The sequence below is a fragment of the Tamandua tetradactyla genome, chromosome 10, assembly GCF_023851605.1.
Source record: "Tamandua tetradactyla isolate mTamTet1 chromosome 10, mTamTet1.pri, whole genome shotgun sequence".
Classification (NCBI taxonomy): Eukaryota; Metazoa; Chordata; class Mammalia; order Pilosa; family Myrmecophagidae; genus Tamandua; species Tamandua tetradactyla.
In genome coordinates this window covers 52,574,565-52,594,531 of record NC_135336.1, presented here as the reverse complement: position 1 = coordinate 52,594,531, position 19,967 = coordinate 52,574,565, and the positions used below count along the sequence as shown (strand labels likewise).

The following is a 19,967-nucleotide window of genomic DNA, read 5'->3' as shown; positions in this document are numbered from 1 at the left end:
CATAAAGAGATTGTTTTTCTACCAAGTGATATATTGATATGATGCAATTCTAATAAAAATTCCAGAACTTTTTGTGTAAATTGGCAAATTATTTCTAAAATTAATATGGAAAAGAAAAAACGAAGGGTCATGAATGATCAAGACACTGCTGAAGAAAATAAGTCACAGAACAGGTGCCAGATATAAACAGTTACTATAAAGTACTGTAAATAGGTGGAATGATATTGCTGCAAAATGAGATAACTTGACCAATATCTCAAAACACAGAGCTCAGAAACAGACCTACAAGTATATAGAACTTAAATATATAACGTAGATGGCGTTGCAGACTATTAAGGAAAGTATAGCCTATTCACTACATGATACTGGATAATCTATTTTGGGAAGGGAGAAAAGAAACAGAATCCCTACCTCATAGTATAGATAAACATTAAGTCCATATGTTACTACACACATAATTATGATGCAAAGAACTTTAAAATGTTTAGAAGAATATGGTTTGGAATTATATCTTTCTTATCTTGAGTAAGGAAAAGATTTCTTAAAGGACATGCATGCCATAAAAGACAAATTGATAACTTTAACTAAAAGTTCTTTCCATCAAAAGACCTTGTTTCGTTTTTGAAAAGGGAAACCCACAAACTGAAAGAAGATATTTGCAATGCATACAACCAGCAGACTAGTATCAAAAATACACAAAAAAAGTTCTGTAAAACAACAAGAAAAAGAACAACCCAATAGAAAAATGCCAACATTTATAAGATAAACAACTTCATTAGTAATAAGAGAAATATCAATTAAGACCACAATGAAATAATATTTTACAAACATTAGATTGGCAAAAATTAAGAAATCTGATATTTGTAAGAATTAAGAGTATGTGGAGCAATAGGAACACTTGCATTGCTAGAATGTGTGTAAATTGGTAAAAGTCATTTTGGAAAATAATTTTATAATTTTTACATTTTCACAATTTCTCCGTTATGCAACTTAACAATTTCTCTGTTATGAATATACCCTTAAAAATCTTGCAGGCAATGCCACAAGATAGTAAACGCAAAAACATAATATAGTCCCAGAAGACTACATACTCTATAAAAATATTTTGGGAAATCTCAAAAACTTCAAAACTAAACAATACATTATTTATGCATGCATGCATATGTGGTAACACTTCATTTTTAGTAGGATATGATAAACACAAAACTCAAGACAATAATTACCTCTGTGAAAGAAACAGGGGACTAAATAGAGAAGGAACAGAGATACATCCAAATGAGTAATGCCACTGAGACAGGAAACAGTATTACAATATTGCCCATGCTTCTCTTAATATCTCCAAATTTATATAAACTGAACATATCTTAAATTAAAGTTTCCCACAGTGTGCACTGTAGAGCTAGTCTCAATAGCTCTTTTACCAACATAGTGGTGCAAGGTCAAATCAATGTGGAATATGCAGCATATGTTTTCTGTCTCTGGAGTTTCACAAATCACATCTGCATATTAAATGCTCAGGGAAAACCTTAAGCAAAGTAACCTACCTAACTTTATTTATTCTAGTATTTTCCAGACTTACTTGATCATTATGGCAGCCATAAGATGCACTGATCAGATCTCCCGTAAAGATCCACCAGTGTTCACATCAAAACTTCATTCTCCCTGTGCCCCCAGTCGAGGAACTAGAGCCAGACCTTTTTTTGGCTTAATTAAGGACTTCTCTAATGGGATGCTGAAAGATTGGTTAGGACATTCTCAGAGCTGCAATGCCATTTGAGGCATTTTTCCACCGAACCCTGTTTCTTTATTTCTCTCCTCTGTATTCGCAGAGATTAGAATTGCATTGTGTTCTAAAAGTTTTCCTTGCCTATGTTTGCTCCTTCTCTCCTTTTATCTACACAAATGTTTTCTTCCATAAATATCCAACATCATTTTGAGTCTGCCTCCCAGAAGATCAAAACCTACTTTTTTTTTTTATCATTATAACATATATTCCCTGGGAAAAAGTGCTCTATGGAAAACTCTGGGAAATGCCGTTTTAAATTAAACTGTATTATTGCCAAATGAGGAAATTATAAACACTTTTAGTTTATTAATTTTAGCTCATTTATATTTTCATAGTATGAAAAATACTCTTTTAAAATGGTGTATGTGTTCTTTATTCCTCTAAATACTTTATTCTTTACTTTCAGAATGAGAGTTAGGGAAAAGTAACATTGAGATCTACGTAAATCACTCCAATATTTTTCATCAAATAACTGCCACTCTGATGAATAGTTTACTTTATTTCACTGAATCATGAATTTGAAGCAGAAGCTTTAAGGAAACAGAAAGCAAAATTGTGCCATGTTAATATTTATTACTTTTTTAAAAATTACATAGTATTACATATATAAATTGAATAATTAGCTATAATGGTCTTAAACTGATAAAAAAAAAAAAAAAAGGTGGGTACAGCTCATTAGGTGTTATATAGTACCGTATGGGTCACAAGTAGCCTATAACAGGAAACATTTTTACACCTTCATTTTTTAATTTAAAAAAATTTGAAACGACAAGGAGTGTGGTAACTATGGAAGAAAATTGTTCCAACAAACTGATAAAACAGAAGTCTCTCTAACTTTGCATCAAATACCAAAAGGAGACTTTGCAAAGTAAAATCACAAAGAATCTTGCCAAGATGAGCCACTAAAATGTTACTATAACTAAAATATCCCAGAAGATCATTCATTCATTGCAGTAGGCTCATTAAACTCTTGTTAGCACACACCTATGCCAAGTTTACAGAATTCTGTTATAGTAAGCCTCAAATCCTGAAACTTGCAAACAGAATTTAGTTACAATTAATTTTTAAACAATTAGCATAACTGGAACATATTTAATTTCAAAATTATATTTTCATATTTATTCAGAGTAAGTAAATAATTCTTTTAGATCGGCATATTCAAATCAAGAAGACTGGATTCGTTACTTTAATAGGATAAAGTTTAAATGAACCTCTTTTCATAAAGCATTTATATTGGATTGTTTTTAAAATACATTTGTCTTAATGGTTTCAAAATGTCCTTCCTCAGAACTCTTGTAAGGGAAGCTGAGTTAACAACCTATTATTATGTACTCCTTACTGAGCAGTTAATAGCTTTACAGTCTTTCAAAAAATACACCTGCTGCTCATAAAAACATTTATGTTGCTACAGAATTTGGCTGTATTTTAGTATCATGTATTTGCAGTGACCTTGTAGAAGTCACAGTGATCTGATCTTTTTAGAAAAAAAAAAACAGTAAAGGATATCTGTGTATTTACTTAAGTATAGCAACAGAAAACTAGAAAATAGTTTGATTGATATAAGAGTACTGCTCATTGAAAAATTGTTTTTCATTAGTTTTTAACTTTCTTGTAAATTTTTTACACTGTTTTAGTTTGCATAGATTTTTATTCTCTAAATGTTGTTGTTTCAGTTTCTATATTTAGACAAATACAGGTTTATATTCCTGCATATATATATATGTATCTTTTAATTAGAAACTAACTACTGTTAGAAATATCAGGATTTCCACATAATGATTGAAAAAAGTAAGAACACTGGAATTAATTTAGATCTTCTTTAAACCTTCAATGAAGTAAAATCATAAGACTGTAATGAGCAAATATAAAATCTTAGCTGAGGCGGTACTCGGCAGTTCTTCACGGTTGAATGCAATAGAAATTAATTGTCTTTGGCTAGGTTTCAGTTGGCAAAGGCAAATTGCTCCCAGAACCTGTATTTGATCCTTCCATTTCACACAAGGACATTTAAAGATGGCAGTCAATGCAATCATCATTTCCATATGTCCCTTGATTCTTGTGATTTCATGAGTAAACCACAGCAGATGGATGGAAGAAGTCCTTCTGTCCTAATTTGATTGTACTTAAATGTATATAGCTGGTACTAGTACTGCTAGCCACAGCTTCTAGGTAATGTTACACCTAGGTATTGAATTATGTACCAAAACATTTCTATTTAGAATGTTTTAATAATTGTATATTTTAAAAAGAGTCCTTTTGAAGATTGAGTTTAATTGTTGGTTAGCACCATAGAGAAGGATTTCATTGCTTTTCATCTCTAACATGACAAATAAAAGAAAGTAGTTGTCAAGTGTCTAGTCCCTCTTAGTTCCTGAAATGTGTAATACTCAAGAACTATTTTGAATCACTGTTTTTTACTCTTAAATTTCAGAACGTTGCTATTGCACCAACGAGGGGTTATGAGCAATTAGTCAACTAGTCATGCACATAGGTGCACATAACTGACTTGAGGACCAGGTAACTGACTCTGAAGGAGAATCTATCATCTGGAGAAATCTCTGGATGTTGGTATTATTATTATACATAGATCTCATCTGCACTCCTAGTCACTTAAGATCCCAGACCCCTGGGGATTTGGCTTATTTAGCTTACTAAATTTCTTGACATAAAATTAAAGAATGAGAGTTCTGTGGTTCTGAGTTATTAATGTCCTAAATAACCAATGTAATTCTCTTACACTGTTTCTGAATATAGCTCATTATTAAAATATCATGTATTCCTCTAAGTGACAGATATTTCCCCTAACTACATGGGCATTTATTCAATAACATCAGCAACAGCGACAGTAATCATTCTATCTTACATTTGAAGAGGATGTTCCAGTTTAGAAATCATTGTCACTTGCATTCTTATTTGACCCGTCACAATACTGTGACGCAAATGGAGCCAGTTTTTTTTTTCTTCATTTTTTATGAGTGTGCTGTGACTCGATAATATCAAGGCATGCTTAAGTTCACCTGTCTTGTGAGTCACAAATCAGAAGGATGACCTTATTTCTCTGAATTTTGATCCAGTACTTTAATTTGTAAGGTCCCTTAATTTTTCAATAAATATAGATTATCTTGTTGAAAGCTATAACAGAAATGGGAAACTCAGTTTAAAACATTGAGAAGCTCATAGTCTTTGGTCTACAGCAAAGATGTTCTCCTAAACTAGCTGTGATGGGAACACTAAGATGGACGTGAAAAGAAAGGAAATTAATTTGGCTCATTCTTACTAATTTGGATTCACAGATGAACTTAGATACATAATTTAGTTGCTCTGATAGAAGAAACAATTTTATTCTATAAAATAATTTTCTTCCAATGAACCTCTTGCCTTACACGGTTAAAAGTATAATTTTAAAAGTGATTATAGTGTCTAAAGCCCACCAGCAGCAGCTGATGAGGACTCTTACAGTCTGAAATGGTAACAAAACAATCTATTTGAAACTTTGTTAGAATAGCCACTTTGAATTTCAGAGGTTCTTATCCTTTGTGAATTATTTCTGATATATCAATTTTATGTTATCTTTTTTCTTTACATTTGTGTCTAACGGTATGTTTTTTTAAAAAAACAGGCATATAAAATCAAGTGTGTTTAATATGCAGAAGTTCTTAGTGATATTTGCCTGTACTGCAGCATAAAATGTTGGAGGTTAAATCGTGTAGTAAATAACAGCACAGAATTTACAGCTAGATTCTCTAAATTCAAATGTCAGCTCTACCAGTAACATATTGGGTGACCTCGGACAATGACATATTAGGCAACTTGACTTTTCTGTCGCCTAATCTTGACATCTGTAAGAACTACCTCATAGAGTAACTTTGAGGATTTTCCATGTATTAGGGTTTCCTAGCATTTAAAACGTAGCAAACAGTATTGTGCTAATATTTTTTAAAATCAACTATGCTATGTTCTGTTTATATTTGAAATTAATCTGTTTTGACTAATTGAACCTGTCATGTCAGCCTAAAAAATCATTCCTTCCAAAATAGCAGATAATTTGGGTTTGAAAGTTGATTAGCCTTTCTGTGATATGACATGCTCTTCAAAATACGACCAGCTAATCTAGTGTCAAAAAAATAGGCTCAATTAACTATTTCAATTAAAATTTAGGACTACGAGGGTTCGTTTCCCAGACCGTGCACCAAAAAAAAAAAAAAACAAAAAAGGACTACAAGATGACAACTAATTCTCAGCCTACCTGTTCCTATTATCTATTGCTATATAACAAATTACCTTAAAATTTAGTGGCTTCAAATAACAATTTAAACTTACTATGTCTCATGAATCTATGAGTTAGACATTTGAACAGGGCACAGAGAATACATTTCTCCTTAACATTTTCTGGTATCCAGCTCAGCTAGGTTGATAGAAACACCTACAGGCTGGCTGGGCATCTTTCTCCCTCCTTCACTCTCTCTGATTATCTTCCTCCCTTCACCCATCCCTCCATCTCTCTAAAACTCCTCCAATATGGCTCTCATGGCCTTCAGGCACAGGACATAGCTGCAACTCCTCCATGGGAAGATTGTAAAAGAATTTGCAACCATCTTTAATTTGCCATACTAATCAATTTTATGTTTCTATAATATTACCTTACTTGCCTTGCTCTTAATTTGAACTAGTTTAAAAATCAGTATTTTTCAGTACTGGGCCAGAACAAATTTATTAATTTTGAATATGCATGAAATAATGAAAACTTCTGCCTATTTAAATAATTTTGTCCAGAAACATTTTTGCAAAAAAACAAAGTTAATGCATTGCCTGCCCCTGCCATGCCAGAGGACCCGGGTTCAATTCCCGGTGCCTGCCCCATGTAAAAAAAAAACAAAACAAAAAACAAAGTTAATGCATAAAAATAAAGCAAAAGAAGAAAAAGGAAGAGAAAAAAGTGATCAAGGGTATTCTAGCACATCCACAATGTTTTTCCAGTTCTTGGAATCTGGATAGTACATTGGGTTATACCAATGTATTGAAAACAAATAAAATATAATTACACAGGTCAATCAAATTATCCAAATAAATTAAAATAAAATATTTTCTACACATCCAAGGAAAATGAATCCATTGCCAGCACTCCCATGTCCCAAGTGGACAGCATTTGTGACCATTCCTGAAGAACAGAGACCTTTGCACTTTGGTAGGTGCATCTTTCTTTTTACCGTAAATTTAACTTATTGTTTTTTTATAGGTCATTTTCTTTCTTTCAATTTTATTTAAAAACAACTTTATATATATGAGTAGATAAATATGTTTGATGCTTGATAGTAACACAGATAACAATAATGTTTCTGGAAAATGACCTGACAATGGCTTGAATTGTAAGGTCTGAGCTGCCTTTAAAACTGTCCACAGTCATTTACATATTTAAGTGTCTTTGGTTTCAAATACCATATTGGAACTGCAGGAAGCTTTTTTTGTTATTGGTGGTAGTGGTCTGTGGGGAACTGGCAGTTACTAATTAGTTTATTACTGTTATTTCACTAATTATCTCTCAGGGATGAGGTATCACTCAGTTTCCTTTTGTAAACCTACATTTATTTTATTATATCTCTTGAATTTTGAGGTATTCATTTGATGCCAATTTTCATATTACCAGTACTCTGAGGAGATTCAAAATCAATAATTGTGTTAGACCTTTAGCTAAACATATTGGGGTATTTAGATCATAACAGTGTGCTTTTAAAATCAAGACAACATCACATATAAGGAAGGTTTTAAAATCTGATATTGGAGAGACTGGACTGCATTTCTTGAAACTTAAATTATGATTTCTATCTTTGAAGATCAGTATTAACAGATATATTTGTTTTAGATGTGAAAAACTAAGATATCTATCATGGATAGCAATTAAGAGTCTTAAACAAATAAAAATAAATAAATAAAATCCCCCCATGGTGACAATATGTATTTAAATAAAATGTATATAAATTTTATATAAAATTTTTAGAAAAATAAATTTAAATAAAAAACAAATGAAAAATAAATCTTCAGAGAGTGTTTTCTTTCTGCTTGAAATGAAGCTAAGAAGTACTCATGCTTGTATATTTAAAGGAATTTCTGACTTCATTTCAATTCAAGAAGTAGCTCTTATCTCACTTTGTGAATGATTTGGACAAATGTTAAGATTTAACCTGACATTCTTCACCAATGGGTACTGTTTTTACAGTGGAGACATCTATAAAACCTTTCCTGATGTTTTACTGTCATTCCTGCTCTCGTTAAATTTTACCTATCTAACCTTATTATTCACTTTGATTCTGTCCAAAAAAATCTAGCAATAAACAGTCAATGTCTCGAGGCCAGTCCACCAGCATTTACCCTCTGGATATTTCATTTTCAAAGATTTGCTCTCTGCTGTCTTTTATTTATTTTATCTATTATATAAACCAGTTATCACTATGAAAAATTTTGACTGGTACATATTTTTCTTTTATAAAAACACATCCCTTGTATTTATTTTTAAAAAGTCCACATTCCAACATTAAGTAGAATTATTCAAAGGCCTGTGCATGTGGAAACATTGCCTTTCTAGTTTTCTGTCTGTTTAGTTTCCTGACTGCTAAAGCAAATACCATGCAATGGGTAGGCTTATCAAGAATTTATTGGCTCACAGCTTTACAGGCTAGAAGCCTTGTTTCTTGCTATCTTCTGCTTGGCTGGCAATTTTGGGGTTTCCTTAGCTTTTACACCACAAGGCAATGCATTTGGTGGCATCTTCTTTTTTCTGTTCCAGTTGCCATTGACCTGCAGCTTCTGGCTGTTTCCAGCAGCTGCTCTTCCTGTGTCCAGTTTCCTTTGCTTACAAGGACTGTAGCCATATTGTATGAAGGGCCACCCTCATTCAGTTTTGTTCACACCTTAACAAATAACATTTGCAAAGGCCCTATTTACAAACTCCCATAGGACCAGCAACTGAGGCCTGAGCATGCCTTTTGTGCGGTGCATGATTCTATCCCCAACATTGCCACACCATTCTGTCATGCTGTTCTAAGGCTTTAACTTTGAAAGTGTTCAGGGTGACATATGGAATAACTTTTATATTTGAAGAAATCAGCATACATGTGTCTATGTTTCCAAAGATATTTAGTGTTTTTTCTCTCAGTGGCATGTATTGCTAACTTATGCCAATTTCATAATGAAATTCATTTTAATCTGACTTTTAAGACATTACAATATATAACTGTTTTAATTCTTGGTCTACACTACTGACATCAGAAGGAATTATAAGCTTTTCTAAAAATGTGTGGTTTAAACTAATTGTAATCTTCAGATATTCTAATAATGATTATGATTCTTCTTTTTCATTTTCCCCTTTTACATAAAAAAGTAACTACCCTCATCAATCCAGTAAATATTAAATCTTTAAATTTTTTTGCCTCAAGTATTTGTATTTCCTTTTCATTTTTCCCCTTTTACATAAAAAGTAACCACCGTCATGAATCCAGTAAATATAAAATCTTTAAATTTTTTTACCTCTGCTATTTGTATTTCCTCATTTTTTCTATCTATATGTTATTATTCTTATTACCAAAATTACGCATGACTTTAAAATTCTGATAAGCCATCAAAACTTTAAGACTGAATGACAAATTCAGAGTTGCTGTTTGTCTATGAAATATTTTTAAGAAACATCATTAAGGAATTTTGGAATTAAGATAACTTTCTTCAGGGACAAGTGTCAAGCTTTAAGCATTTTGTTTTTACTTGAACACCATTATAAATATTTTTAGAGTAATAGAGTGTTTCGGTTTGTTAAACTTGCCCAAATGCAATATACTAGAAATGGGTTGGCTTTTACAATGAGGATTTATTAATTTATAAATTCACAGTTCTTAGGCCGTGAAAATGTCCAAATTAAGGCAGCAATAGGATAATACCTGGACTCTGAAGAAAGGCCACTGGCATTGTTATCTTGTCAGATAACAAGTCTCTTGGCTGGTGTCTGCTGGTCCTTCGCACTCAGGTTTCATTGCTTTTAGCTCCTAGTTTCAGTGGCCTCCTCTTTGAGCTTCTGTTGATCCTCTCTTAGAATTTCCGGGGCTTTTTCTCTAAAATATCTCCAAACTTCTCTAGGTGTTTCTCTCTATATGTTCTTTTGTCTTATTTATGCCTTTTATCCTCTCATGAAGGCCTCTAGTAAAGGATCAAGACTCACCTTGAATTGGGCGGTTCACATCTTAATTGAAACAAATTAATCAAAGGCCCCACCCACAACAGGTCTGCACCTAAAGAAATGGATCAAAAGAACATGGCCTATGATCCTGAAACCTGTTGCTCAGTATATACCTGGAGGAACTGAGTGTAGGGACAGGAATGTACATTTGCAATTTGCACAATGAGGATATGGCAGCAGTGTTCCCAAACCACAATGAATGGAGGTGGCCTAAGGGTACGACTGAAGAATGAAAGGAAAACGGTGTATACGTACAACAGACTACTGGGTGGTGCCAAGAAGGAATGAAGTTGTAAGGCATGCAACTTAGTGAAGGAAACTTAAGGACTGTATGTTGAACAAAATATCAAGAACAAAAAAACAAATATTATCATGCCTCAATCATATCACCTAATGATAATATAAAAACTTGGTGAACTAATGCCAAGAGCATGGGTTATCAGATTGGGTCCTCTGGTAATGGGTCTTAGATTGTAAGTTTTTATAGCAGTAACATATATTCAAGATAATACTAAATTCTGAGATACTGAGAAGTTTGTATATAACATGGTCATTCTCAGAAACTTCAGGTATTTATGTGACACATGAGACTCAGAGTTAGAGTTCTGAAGCTGTGAAAGTCAGCAGTTCTCCATACAGAAACTGTTTAAAAAGTTGAAAAAAGTGATCAGACTTTGAGTAGAAATATGAATGAAGCTGATCTGGATGGGACTAAGGTATATCAGTATACAGGGTCTCCCTGGCAACCTGGGACAGAAATCCTAGGGTGAGTTGAGATCTGGCATCAAGGGATTGAGAAAGCCTTCTTGACTAAAAGGAGGAAGAGAGAAATGAGACAAAAAGTTTCAGTGGCTGAGAGATATCAAACAGAGTTGAAAGGTTAACCTGGAGGTTATTCTTATACATTATATAAATATCTCTTTTTAGTTTATGGTGTATTGGAGTGGCTGAAGGAAAGTACCTTAAACTGTTGAGCTGTATTCCAGTAGCCTTGATTCTTGAAGATGATTGTAGAAAGATATAATGTTTACAATGTGATCGTATGATTGTGAAAACCTTGTGTCTGATGCTCCTTTTATTCAGGGTATGGACAGATGAGTTTAAAAATATGGATTAAAAATAAATAAATAATTAGGGGGACAAAGTATAAAATAAATCAGATAGGTGGAAATACTAGAGTAATGCAGATGTTCTAAAAAATGATCATGGTGATGAATACACAACTATGAGATGATATTGTGAGCCATTGATTGTATACCATGTATGGAATAAATGTGTGTGAAGATTCTCAATAAAAATATTTAAAAAAGAAAAAGAACATGGGCTTTTCTGGGGTATGTAAAAACTTCAAACCAGCACACAGAGAATGGAAGAGCAAGCTTGATCTAAATCCCACCAATACAATGGTAATTTACAAGAAGACAGATAGAAAAGTTAATACTGAATAAATAGAAATACGTGTAAAAAGATATATCAGCAGAAATCTCATTGTTTTTTAAACATACTGTTTTGTAAAATATTTTGGGGCAAGCAAAATTTTGGCTGTTCTTCACAATATTCTTAAGAGAACAATCAGACTTTAGTTACATTACATTATTGCATTTCAATTATGGAAGTATTATAAACAAAACAACAACAACATAAAGAATTTTCTCATATTTTACCTGACTTGTCATTTTATGTAAATTCATTTTAAATTGCTGTAACATTATTTAGAAATTTTAAAACTAAACTTAGTAATTAATTCATTAATTTCTTCATTCAGTCAATTGGGCAATATATCATGAAAGCTGGCAATACAGTGATTGGTGCACTGTATTAAACAGTGGGGAATATAAAGGTGAATTAGACAAAAAGAACACATACAAAAGCAAACAGTGACCTCTCACAGCATCTATGGGACTACCTGTAGAATACCTCAAGCGTATCATTTCCCATTTAGAGATGTGCCATCTATTCATAATGACTCCTAAAAGAAAGAATGCTGTAATTATACATCTGCCAGAATTTGTATTATTTTCCTTTTCCTAAAAAAAATCCTGAACCTTTGATATTGGTATAACTTTCCCACTTCTTATTGAGAAACTGACTACAACTAGAACTCTATTCGTCTCATCACAGCAAGAGAAAGTTCTAAAGGTCACACTCTAATAATTTGGCCATTTCCCTTAGCAGTACATTTAAATACTATTTCAAGCAGCTAATTACATACAGGTAAGTTATATACTTTTTGAAAATAAATTATGAATGTTTAATTACAGATGACTAGTCCTCTACCTTCAGGTGTACTTTTGTGACACCTTTACTAATCCTCAACATTTAATGTTCAGGGGATGCATTTAATTTTCATTTTAGGTAAATATACTGTAAGGGAGCTATGAAAAATGTCATAATTGCATTGCAGAGTGATTTGGGGTTGTCTCATATTTTGGATTATAGCAGATAATCAAGAGTTGATTGTAGTAAATTATAGCCATGTATACAAAATGATACTTCTCCAGAAATGCAGCCAAAAAGTAGTTGCGTACTTAGAATATCTATCTACTTTACATTTTTATGACTTATGCATATTTTTCAATTTTTTATAGCAGTGGCCAATTTTTATCTAAGGAAAACATTTCAGATCACCCTATCAACTAACTTGTTAACCTCTTCTCTCCCTAAGTTAGAAATTTCTTTTTCTGAATTTCAATAAATGTGGGAAAAAGAAACTTTCTTGGTTGCCAGAAACAGAACCCAAATCTCAGTTTTATTTAAAGACTTCAAAATGCAGAACACAACAGCCTTGGGAAGGTAGGAGCCAGAGAAGTTGAAATTCTACAACTTCAGTGCAGTTTCACTCTTTTTATCATGTGGTTTCAAATTCCAGAGAGAAGAAATCTAATAATTCTAGCTTTCCTTTATATCTAGGACAGTCATTACTGTGTGCCATCAGCCAATCTCCCATGCTGGTGAGTTTCACTTAAATCTGGTCATTGTGAGAATCATTGTGAGCTGGAAGTTAATCCATTTTAACCTCCTACATTGGAGTAGCAGTTTAAGTAGTCTAGTTTTCCCACTGTTATGTTGTCAGAGCTGCACTATTATACCTTATGTTGAATGGTTAATGTATTTTTCACTTTTTAAAAGCAAAATATAAAGAAAATCAGTGGAAGAAAAGTCTTCAACTAGATATCCATCCAAACACTAAAGCACACACAATTATATTTAGCAGGGCACATTAGAAGCCATTCCATTAAAGAAAGAAGCAAGATAAGGGTTCCAGCCTTATCAGTTACTTTTCAATATCCATAGCCATAGCAATAAGACAATAAAAATAAATAAAAGGTTTCCTTTTTTATTCCTGCAGTAAAAATGTTATGACTTTATTCAAATAGGTCTTGAATATTTTTTGTCTTACACTTAAATATTGTAGGGTTTTTGTTGCTATGATGAATGCAATACTTTAAAATGTAATTTCAATTGATAATTGCCATGTAAATGACTAATTTTATATGTCTAATTCTTTTCAGTTAATTCTCTAGGAATTTCTAAGTAGACAATAATGATTAGCAGAAATAAATGGTTTATTAATAGTTCAATCTTTAGTAGGGATGTTTTCCACATATTAAAAATCTATTGATTTTAAATTTCAGGAAGGTAATTAAGTCTACTTAGGAATAACCATTCTGTAGTCCATATGGTTTGGTTAGGGTAGAATAAGACTTTCTTTAAAGAACTCTGAAAAGGAGTTAGTTGTTATATGGGATTAACCAAGACAACTGATACATGAATGGAAGTGAATGACTGTAAGAAATATATGCTCTTTTATGGCATTTTCTATTTCTCATATGTGTTATAACTTCAGTTCCTAGGCTTACATGTTCATTCTGGGGCCTGACTGTACAAATCTTGGAACTAAAGTAATTCAGAATTGGTACTCCCTCAGGAATTTACTAATTCTAATTAAATCCCAAAGAGACAAAAATGTCCATGTATTAATTTTAGGGAAACTGTCCTTTTCAAGGACAAGTATATTGATATTTGCTTCTTCAGTACCTGAGAATTCACCTGAGTGACTAGATAATTTCATTGTCAGAGTAGATATATGAAAAATCTGAAAGATTATTTGAGCCAGGGCATAATAGTGAAGCCCTGTCCCAGGTAGAACTCTTTCTTGTAGTGTCAGTAAAATAAAATCCACAAGATTCAGAGTCTCCCTTCTTTAGGGCAGTAATTATTGAACATCTACCAAATACAAGCTTTCTTTTTCCTAAGGTCATGTGAAATATTTTTCTTTCATTAAGAAGAATGCTGTCAGATTTGTTACTACCATTATTTAGGCAAAAATATATATATTTCACAATCATCAACACTTAGTGTTTCTAAGCCAGGTAGTTCTTGATTTGACCAGGAAAATATCCTTCTGCAGATAGAGGTTATATTCATTAGATGTGGGCTTTTCTGTTGTTATTGTTTTTGAAAACTCTATGCAGGGTCACATTTCATTCTTTTTCCATGTGAATATCCTGTTATTGCACCACCATTTGTTGAATTTTTGTGTGTTTGGTTTTGGGGGAAGTGCATGGGCCGGGAATCGAACCTGGGTCTCCGTCATGGCAGGCGAGAATTCTACCACTGAACTACCCTCACACCCCCCTAGATGTGGTTTTACTTTGTTTATTTTTGAAAGGAATTTTGTGGAGACATTTCTGTCGCCTTCTGTCATGTATCATTTGATCAATGTGAGTGTGAGAGAGTGTGTGTGTGTGTGTGTGTGTGACAGAGAGTCAGAGTCAGAAAGACAGACGCAAAAATAGAGAGAAGAGACAAACAAGGACTTAAAAGATTCCTACTAAAACCATTAATACCCATTGTTAAAATTGTTTTTATTTAAGCAATCTGTAGCTTCAGTTTTCTAGGCAGTCGAACACGAGCTTTACACTTTGCTTAATTAGACCACGGCCAAAGACCATAATGATTAAGGTAGTAGGGTGTTAGTTCTTAATACCAGTCACACCCATTCCTGATAGTTTTAACTTCTAAATCTCCTGGAATTTCTCAACCAAATATGAATTCCAACCCTGAAATATTTTGTGTTCCATACTGAATGGAGTAAGTTGTAAACCCCATGTAATACATGTTATATCTCTTTATAGTGTAATATCAAATAAGAATAAAAATAAAAGCAGTGTTCATAGATATGTTAAAATTTCCCCTTATACTCACATTCACATATATAAATCAATGCTGTTATTTACACTCACAATGTTGTGCTACTATTACCACTATTCATTTTCAAAACTTTACAATGTACAAGTTAAGTATAAATTCCCCTTTCCCTATCCCAACCCAGCCCCTCTCAACCTATATTCTAGATTCTGACCCTATGAGTTTATTCATTCTAATTGTTTCAAATCAGTGATGTCATACAATATTTGCCCTTTTGTGTCTGGCTTATTTCACTCAACATAATTTCTCTGAGGTTCATCCATGTTATCACATGAACCAGAACTTCATTTCTTTTCATTGCAGAATAATATTTCATTATAGTAGATACCCCATTTTGGTTTATCTATTTATCAGATGGTGGACACTTGGGTTGAGTTGTTTCCATCTTTTGGCAATTGTGAATAATGCTGCTATGAACATTAGTGGGAAAATATCTGTTCAAGTCCCTGCTTTCAGTACTTTTGGGTATATCCCTAGGAGAGGGATTTTAGGTTCTTAGGGTAATTCTATACTTGGCTTTCTGAGGAATCACCAAACTGTCTTCCACAGCGGCTGCATTATTTTATATTCTCACCAGCCATGAATGAGTGTTCTTAATTTTCCACATCCTCTCCAACATTTGTAATTTTGTTTTTTAATGGTGGCCATTCTAACAGGTATGAAATAGTATCTCAATGTGGTTTTGATTTGCATTTTCCTATCAGCAAATGATGTTGGGCATCATTTCATGTGCTCTTTAGCCATTTGTATTTCCTCATTGGAGAAATGTTTATTCAAGTCTTTTGCCCAATTTTTAATTGATTTGTCTTTTTTATTATTGAGTTCTAGGATTTCTTTATATATTCTGGATATTAAAACTGTATCAGATACATGATTTCCAAATATTTTCTCCCATTCAGTAGGTTGTCTTTCACTTTTATGATAAAGTTTTTTGATGCACAAAAATTTTTAATTTTGATGTGCTCATCTATCAATTTTATTCTTCTGTGGCCAGTGCTTTGGGTATAAAGTCTAAAAAGAACATTGCCTAACACAAATTCCTGAAGATGTTTTCCTACTTTTTCTTCCAAAAGTTTTATAGTCTTTGTCCTGATATATAGGTTCTTAATCCATAAGGAGTTAATTTTTATATACAGTGTGAGATAGGGGTACTCCTTCATTCTTTTGCATATGGATATACAGTTCTCCCAGCACCATTTGTTGAAAGAGTCTTTTTCCCAATTGAGTGGTCTTGGCAGTATTGTCAAAAATCTATTTTTGAACACTCATTTTTATTCCATTGGTCTTTAAGGCTATTCTCATGCCAGTACCATGCTATTTGGCCAATGTAGTTTTGTAATAAGTTTTGATGTCAGGAAATGTGCATCCTCCAACTTCATTTTCAAGATGATTTTGGCTATTCAAGGCCCCTTGCCCTTCCAGATAAGTTTGATGCTTTGCTTTTCCATTTCATATTACCAGTTCTTCTTGCTTCACAAGATTATTACAAGGATTACATAAAAGATGCATGTGAAAACACTTTGTGAATTTAAAGTAATGTATAAATCATAGTCATTACCTTTGATCACTGATATATTTTTAGATCCCTATACTTATAGAAAAATATAATATTTTAATATATTCTTGATTTTATATATTCTTTAATCAAGAAAATATATATTTTAATTATGTATTTAAAGAAATTTATATTAAAATATAATCAAGAAAAGTCTTGATTCTTGGTAGCTGAGCAGGAGCTATGCCTGAGTATAAGTTCCAGGATCTTCCAGTTGGAAGTACCATAAGTGAAGGTCCACATCTCATTAAAGCAATATATGCATATCCTGTTTGATAATGCCCTGTGTTCACATAATTTGACTCTCATCCATTTTTTCTTAAAAACTATGCATAAAAGAGCAGGCCATGGTGGCTCAACAGGCAGAATTCTTGACTGCCATGATGGAGACCCAGGTTCGATTCCCGGTGCCTGCCCATGCAAAAAAAAAAAATAGAAATCATATATTTTTATTTTAAGAAATGGATATACATAACAATATATTAAAATACATCATTCTTAACTGTTTTTCTAATTATTGGTGAAGTTATCTGTATTCTTTCAAGTAGTGATAGTGCAATAAACTCTTTCACTTTCAGTCAACAAACGTTAGTGCACAAGACTTCCAATACTCTCAGCCAATGAGCATGCCTCAGCTTACTGTGCTTTGTGACCCATGGGGTTACAGATTTGGAGCATCCCTTTATGTGCTTTATTTACTTCCTGACAACCTTGACCCAAAGAAATGTGCAGGTGATAATCCACATGGAGTATTCACCCATGGATCTGCCATAAAGCATTTTAAAAATATTCTTAGAAAATTAGTAAATACTTAGGACTGAATAATAATAATACAACATATGACAATTTATGGAGTATAATTAGTGCAGCATTTACAGTGAAATTTGTAGACAATTATATATTTGAATAGACATGCTGATTATTAACGAATTAGGAATGGAACTTAAGAAAGTATAAAAATAACAGAAATAACCCAAGGAAAGTATTAAGAAGAAATAAAATAATTTATACTCAAAGCAGATAGTTCATGTAATAGAAAACAGAGAAACAATAAAGAAATCAACAAAGACAAAATTTGTTTTAAACTACTGGAAAGCTTGATCAAGAAATAAAAAATATAAAAATAAGCAATACTAAGAATGAAGAGAGAGATATTACTATAGATTCAGCAAAGATGATAAAGATATTAAGAAAATTTCATGACCAACCAAATGAATTGCCTAGCAAAGTGGAAGATGTGCATATCCTATAGCCAGAAATTCCATTTGTAAGTTTAAGCTCCAGAGAAACTGCTACACACATACCATAGGCAAGCATGTTCAAATTCGGCCTGCCAGGATTAATAAAGTGATCTAGACTACTTTGAGGTGCTCTTTGGCAGAGAACTATCTTTATGTGGTGAGAGCTATTCTAAATTGGAGTTGATGTGTCAGGAGAAAGGCAATTAGCAAAATTTCCAGGACAATGGTTCCTGTGCTTTTCAAGGGTAAGAGCCCAACTTGGTTTCCCAAAAGCGTGAAAATAGCAAAAGAGAGGGGGCTACTATAAACTGTGAGAAGGAACCATCACGATTGCTTTGCTCCAAGCCCTTTTCTTTGGCATGCTCACAAGTGGCAAACTTTAAGACAAGGCAGCAGCCACCACACTGGTGGTGAGTGATTCAGGCTCAGCAACAAGTTAAGCACATTTACTACGAAGAATTTTTATTCCAGGGATATAGCCTCAGAAATGTATATAACAATGGAAATGCTGAGAGCTGCCTGTCAAAGGTGACCTTTACTCTCTGTAACTTTACTGAGTAGGAAATTCCTTTTTAGCTAGGTTTTGGTGAAGGAATAAAGATAATATGTAATTATTATGCGTGGTCATTCTAAGAGTAAGCTTGTGAATCCATTATTTTCTCTTTTTGAGGATAAAACTGAATTCCTTTTTTCATTGCTTTAAAATTTTTCTCTGAAACTCCTGTTGCAGAAATTTCTGTAAAAGGTAGAAAATCCTCCTCTTGCATATGAGGAGGATTGAAAAATCCAAATGTTCGATAAATTTCCACCGTAAACAATACTCTCTCTTCTAATTTTATCTCTAAAATATGAATTTTAAGCTCCCTAATTATAAAGTCTTATTATTGGCAAGTTCCTACTTTCAGCCCTTAGCAGATTATTGCCATCAATGATTTTATAGACTTTGTTTTTATTTCCTTGTATTTATATAAAGGTGGATAAATTTGTATTTACCTTCCAATTAGATCACCATCTAATCTTGAGATTACCTAGAGATAAATATAAATTTCAGTTTGTCTGTTTAAAAGATTGCTACTGTTAACTCATTTTTTTCTTTGTACTTTATGTTTAATAATTTATTATTTGGGGTATAGATGGCAAATTTAATTCCTCAATTAGACAAAGTGGTCTCTCATAGCATATAAAGGCGTGACAAGTAAAACCATAAAGTTTAAAAATGATCCTTGAGGACTTTTCTAAGAAGTAGCTTATGGGGAAAGATTTTCATAGTTCTAAATCTTAAAGCAATACCAACAAATAAAGGCAGTTGGCACATTCTACATATATGTATATTACAACGTTGTCATTTTGGAAGTTCTCCTGAACAACAGAATTTTTCAGGCAGTGACAAAATGAAATCTTAATGGAAATATCATAGATAGAACGCAAGCATCAAATAAATGATTCAATTAATCCCTTCTATCCCTGAGGATTTCTAGCTTTAAAATTATGAGAATAATGGAGGATTAATTTAAGGACTTGGTGACCTAATTTGACCTGGTGAATTTAGAAGAGCTGTTCATACACAAATTTTTTTTTCAGATACCCTATTAAAATAACATGCATAAAGTTATACATAGATATATACATATATATATAACTTGCATGCATAAAGTTTTATATATATATATATTCTATGTATATAGAATAATAGCAATATACAAAAGCACTGTGAAGTTTATTTGTCCCAACCACCAGTATATTGGACACTTAGTCATGTGGACAGGTAAAATGAACTATGCTTTTCTGAGTTGGTGGGTAATAGAACCCAATTAAAAATACTGACTGACTCGATTATTCATAATGCCCTGGCAACTAGATTTGTTATTAGTAAGGCGAGGTAGTTTGGCAGATAACTCAGGAGACTGAGAACCAAGGCGCCAGGCCTGCCTCTGATTCTGCTGTGGTAAGTCT

General features: G+C 32.8%; 1 protein-coding gene across 1 annotated transcript in view; it reads left to right on the top strand.

Annotated features, from left to right (window-relative positions):
* The window catches only part of EPHA6 (EPH receptor A6), a 951,964-nt gene that overhangs the window by 623,455 nt on the left and 308,542 nt on the right, over positions 1-19,967 (top strand).